The 5,875-nt window shown below is 48.1% G+C and overlaps 1 non-coding gene across 1 annotated transcript; it reads right to left on the bottom strand.

Annotated features, from left to right (window-relative positions):
- Window positions 1-2,440: 2,440 nt before the first annotated feature.
- On the bottom strand, window positions 2,441-2,563 carry LOC123463246. Its single transcript, XR_006638834.1, has one exon. It is a non-coding gene; the product is annotated as a small nucleolar RNA SNORA26 (small nucleolar RNA).
- Window positions 2,564-5,875: the final 3,312 nt, after the last annotated feature.

Here is a 5,875-nt window from a genome sequence, read left to right as displayed (position 1 = left end):
GGGCGTGGAGCGGTGGCCGGCGTGCACTAGCTGCCCGTGTCACATAGCTGTGGCTGGTATCACTTCTAGCACTTTCTCTGGCTTCCTAGCGCTGCTCTGGTGACAGGGAGAGTGAGGGCGACACAGGGTGAGGAGAGAGAGTTGATCAGAGAAAGCGCGGGAGCGGGGGCGGGGGGTCCCTCAGGAAGGCAGGGCAGGAGCTGTGGTCCAGGTGTCCAGGCGGAGAGGGGAGGAGACACATCCCCTGAGCCCAGACTGCCTTCTGCTTCTGCCACAGAGCCTGAAAACTGGATATGTTCCACCGAACAGTCCCAGTGCACACGTGCCCCTCTCCTCAGCTTCATTTCCTTCCCTTCCCTTCCCCTCCCCTCCCCTCCCCTCCCCTCCCCTCCCCTCCCCTCCCCTCCCCTCCCCTCCCCTCCCTTCCCTTCCCTCCTTCTCTCTTTCTCTCTTCCTTTCCTTTTTTTCTTTTGTTTGTTTTTATTTATTTATTTGAGAGCGACAGACAGAGAAAGAAGCAGAGGAAGAGAGAGTGAATGGGCGCACCAGAGCCTCCAGCCACTGCAAATGAACTCCAGACGCGTGCACCCCCTTGTGCAACGTGGGACCTGGGGAATCAAGCCTCGAACCGGGGTCCTTAGGCTTCAGAGGCAAGTGCTTAACCGCTAAGCCATCTCTCCAGCCCTTCTCTTTTCTTTCTTTTTCTTTTCTTGAGGTAGAGTCTTACTCTAGCCCAACCTTGAACTCACTCTGTAGTCCCTGGCTGGTCTTGAACCCAGGATGATTCTCCCACCTCTGCCTCCTGAGTGCTGGGATTGAAGGCGTACATCATCACACCCAGTTGTTCTCTTTCAGGATCTCTCTCTGTTGCTCGGGTTAGCTTTGAACTCATGGCAATCCTCCTGCCTCAGTCTCCTGAGTGCTGGAATGATGGACTTGTGCCACCATGCCTGGCTTCCATTTCTTCTCCTTCTCGTGTGTGTACGTGTGTATATGTGGTAGTGTGTGTGGTGTATGTACACGTATGTACTAATGTAGTACCTTGTGCACATAACTGCTGTTGGCCAAAGGGGAACGTCGGGTGTTCTGGTCCATCATCTCCCTGTTTTCCCTTGAGTTGGTGGAGTCTCTTACTGATCCTGGAGCTTGTTTTGATTTCCCGCCTCCCCTGTGAGCCCTAGTGATTCTCTAGTAACTGCTCCCCACAGGAGTGGGGTTTCAGACATGCGTGGCCACGTTCAGACATTCGCGTGAGTCCTAGGGATGAACTTGACTTGTCTTTCAGGACTCAGGCCCTCGCGCTTGCACGGGAAGCACACTTAACTGCTGAACCAGCTTTCCTGTCTCCCGTCTGTTCTTAAGGCCACGCTAGCAACACCTGGCACTTGCCACCGGCAGAGCCTTGCACAATTCCACGGCCTTTTCCTGTTCGGGGGGAATAACCCTGAGAGGACGGTGGAATCAGTCCTCCCCAAGGGCCATGTCGGGGAGGACAAGCCACGTGTGTCCTTTGGACGTATGGTAGAACCAACACCCCCTCTCTTGTGCTTCTGAAACTCCTGTGAGACCTTCCTCTGCTCCAGGCTAAGTTCAAGACCCAGTGGGTGGCAAGGTGGCACCACCTCTTCCTTCCCTTAAGGACAGGTCCCTTGACACCTAAGTGCATGCATCTCTGCCAGGAGAGGTCAACAGTAGCCTTGCCCCCAGGGGTGGCAGGACTGAGGTGGGGGGCCATTCGGTCACCAGGGGCTCAGTCATGCTGATGGACGGATGGGTGCTGGGGCACCCCTGGGCTTCATCCACTGGGTCCTGACCCCAGCTGGGGTCGGGGAATAGTGCAGGGTGGTAAGAAAAGGGCCCCAAATGAGCAACGCTCAAAAGCAATTGAGAATCAAATACGTAGTGAATCTGAGGGGTTTCTTGCTCATGTTACATTGTGTTCACACTGCACATGCCTTTGTGCCAACCAGCGCTGTCTGAGCGCCTCAGCTCAGCTTCAAGACCATTGTGAGTTGGGAGTTGCAATTTTTTTTTTAATGCATACACACTTTTTGATCTTATTATTATTATTTTATTTTGGCTTTTGGTTTATTGAGGTAGGGTCTTGTTCTATCCCAGGCCAACCTGGAATTCACTATGTCGTCTCGGGGTGACCTTCAACTCACGGTGATCCTCCTACCTCTGTCTCCCAAGTGCTGGGATTAAAGGTGTTTGCCACCATGCCTAGTTTATTTATTTGTTATTTTAAAATTTTGAGGCAGAGAAAGACAGAGAGAGAATGGGTGTGCCAAGGCCTCTAGCCATTGCAAACAAACTCCAAACGCATGTACCACCTTGTGCATTTGGCTTATGTGGGACCTGGAGAATTAAACCTGTGTCCTTAGGCTCCACAGGCAAGCACCTTAACCCCTAAGCTATCTCTCCAGCCCTTGATTCTTTAATCTATGACTCCAGATAGAATCCAGAGAGGAGGTTTGCCATCTTTTCTGTGGGTTTTGTGTAGATTCCCTTTACCCTTTTGTGTTAGCCTCTTGAACGACTGTAGTGACAAGAGAATGGGCATGTCATGAACTCGCTCCCGCAAGCAAACTCCAGATGCACGCGCTTTGTGCATCTGGCTTCTTTCCTTCCCTCCTTCCTTCCTTCCTTTTTTTTTTTTTTTTTTTTTTTTTTGTTTTGTTTGATGTAAGGTCTTGCTCTAGCCCAGGCTGACCTAGAATTTACTATGCTTCCCAAGTGCTGGGGTTAAAGGCGTGCACCACCATACCTGGTGGCATCTGGCTTTATGTGGGTGCTGGAGAATTGAACCCAAGGAAGTCAGGGCTTGTAAACAAGTGCCTTTAACTGCTGAACCATCTCTCTAACCCCATCCTTAACTGTTTCTGATTTATAGAAACATAATGGTTTCATTATGAAAAAACAGACTTGATATTTTCTCACCATCACTCCACATCATGTAAGTTTCACATTAGTGTCTCCTTGGATTATCCATCAGAATGTTTTAGTATTATGATTAAGATGTTTCAGTTTTTTTTTTTAAATTTTTTTTTTGTTCATTTTTTATTTATTTATTTGAGAGCGACAGACATAGACAGAAAGACAGATGGAGGGAGAGAGAATGGGCGCACCAGGGCCTCCAGCCACTGCAAACGAACTCCAGATGCGTGCGCCCCCTTGTGCATCTGGCTAACATGGGACCTGGGGAACCGAGCCTCGAACCGGGGTCCTTAGGCTTCACAGGCAAGCGCTTAACCGCTAAGCCATCTCTCCAGCCCAAGATGTTTCAGTTTTTAAAAAATATTTTATTTTTATTTATTTACTTATTTATGTGAGAGAGGAAGATAGATAGATAGATAGATAGGTAGATAGATAGATCTAGATAGATAATAGTTGCACAAATAAACTCCAGACACATGCACCACCAGGTGCATCTGGCTTACATGGGTCCTGGGGAATCAAACCTGGGTCCCTTGGCTTTGCAGGCAAACACCTTAACCACTAAGCCATCTCTCTAGCCCTGTTTCAATTTTAAAACTACTGTTTGATTTGCTGACTTGAGAGTCACAAGGCAACCTTCAATGAATTTTGATTTAGGATGAAGACAGAATTTCCAACAATTTCTGAAATGTCACCGAAACATACCTCTGCCACTCCTACTGCTGAAAAAGCAAGACCCGCCAGTCTCTCCCACTGAACCACCTGCCCAGCCCTATTCTAGCCTTTATTTTTGTGACAAGGTCTCAGATTTAAGGTGATCCTCCTGCCTCAGCTTCAAGGATGCTGGAATTGCACGTGCGCACCACTCACCACTGCTTATGAAGGAAGCCTTAGGTAGCACTCCTAAACTCGTATAGAAATGAAAAGCCCTTACATTTTAGGGAACTTTGAACATTTCTGACATGGACAAGAAATCTCAAGAGGCGCGTGTTTACTCTGCCTCTTGCTTTTTTCCAGCAGTGGAAGCAGCAGCTGAGGGGGAGGGGAGAGGCCGTAAAACCCTAAAACCACTAAGTCAGAGGTGACATTGAAGAGCGGGCCGAGCCCAGGCGGCGACACCCGGCTCTCATGGGAGCTCAAGGCTTTCTTTGACTCATATTTGCAGATAAAGCAAAAATTGTGCTGGGTGTTTATTTTCCTCTGGAGAGAGCTTGAAGACAGGATGGCCTGACATGCTGGAAAAAAACGTCCAGCAGCAAAACACACAACAGGGCCTCCCACCCCGAGAGCCATGAGTCTTGAGTTTCAGAGCAAAGGGGTGAACTCAGTCGTTCTTTTAATTCACTCCTTTATTTTTATTATTCACAATTCCCATAATTATACACAATAAACCATGGTAATTCCCTCCGTCTCCTACTTTCCCCTTCACAACCCCACTCTCCATCATATGCCCTCCCCCTCTCAATCAGTCTCTTTTTTACTTTGATGTCATCATCTTTTCCTCTATTATGATGGTCTTGTGTAGGTAGTGTCAGGCACTGTGAGGTCATGGATATCCAGGCCATTTTGTGTCTGGAGGAGCACTTTGTAAGGAGTCTTACCCTTCCTTTGGCTCTTACATTCTTTTTGCCACCTTTTCCACAATAATAGGCCCTGAGCCTTGGAAGGTGTGGTAGAGATATTTCAGTGCTGAGCACTCCTCTGCCAATTCTTCTCAGCATCATGTTGCCTTTTGAGTCACCCCAGAGGTCACCACCATCTGAAAACAGAAACTTCTCTAACCAAAAGTGAGAGTAGCATTAATATATAGGTACAAGCATTAAGAGAAGTGCTTACTGGGCAGTTTGGTTAGCATAATATATGCATTTAGCCAGATACCAGCAGGTCTTACACTCCTAGGGCTCATGACCTCCCCTGTCATAGGTTTTTAGTATCAGGCATGTATTCCTCCCATGGAGCGGGCCTCTAGTCCAATTAGAGAGCAGATGGTTTCCCCCACAACAGACGTGCCACTATTGCACCTGTTGGCTTCATTTGGCCTGGCTGGCCAAATACAAGTCTTGCAGTGTCCACTGTTGAGTATCTTCACTGGTGATTTCTTTCTCTTCCACTGAATTGCTTGCAGCATAGCTTCTTCCAGCTTTCTGTCAGCTGGTCTACATGGAGGAGGTTTTCAGCTCAGCTCCAGCAGGATTTCTCAGTGACCTTGCAACCCAAGTATGTGGAGTCTTCAGCAATAGGGTCTTACCATCTATTCCCGGTGGGAAACCAAGGGCCTCGGCAATGGCCTGTAATGTTTTGGGGGCATCAGGGACCTCCCTGGCCAACAACTCACTGGAAGGTATCCCATTCCTGGCACTGAAAATTTACTAGTGACAATCTATGGCTTCTGGATATACCATTGTCCAAAAAGTAGGTTTCCATGTGACTTATTCACACTTTCTTTGATTTTGATTGAGCCTCCCTCACCCTGCCTTTACTCACTCTCTTCCCCTGACCTCATTTAGGCCTTTCCACCCCAAGTAATCTGTGTTTCTATTTACATAAATCAATACCACCCCCTTAAATCCTCCCCTCATTCCTTTAAAAACCTGAGAAATCCTACCTGGCAATCAATCCATGGTTCTAACAGATAGATGGGTTACCTTTAAAGGCTAACCCCCCCCCCAAATATCCCTAAATACTTGCATGATAAAAAGAATTCCGTACACCGGGCGTGGTGGAGCACGCCTTTAATCCATGCACTCTGGAGGCAGAGGCAGGAGGATCACTGTGAATTCGAGGCCAGCCTGAGACTACATAGCGAATTCCAGGTCAGCCTGGGCTAGAGTGAGACCCTACTTGAAAACACCAAAAATAAATAAATACTTTAAACCTCTGACATGTACAATTGTCCCTCTAGCTACCAGATAGCCATGCTAAGCATTTGACCGTGCTG

This window comes from Jaculus jaculus, chromosome 8 (assembly GCF_020740685.1).
Source record: "Jaculus jaculus isolate mJacJac1 chromosome 8, mJacJac1.mat.Y.cur, whole genome shotgun sequence".
Classification (NCBI taxonomy): domain Eukaryota; kingdom Metazoa; phylum Chordata; class Mammalia; order Rodentia; family Dipodidae; genus Jaculus; species Jaculus jaculus.
This window is presented reverse-complemented; position numbering and strand designations above follow the sequence as displayed.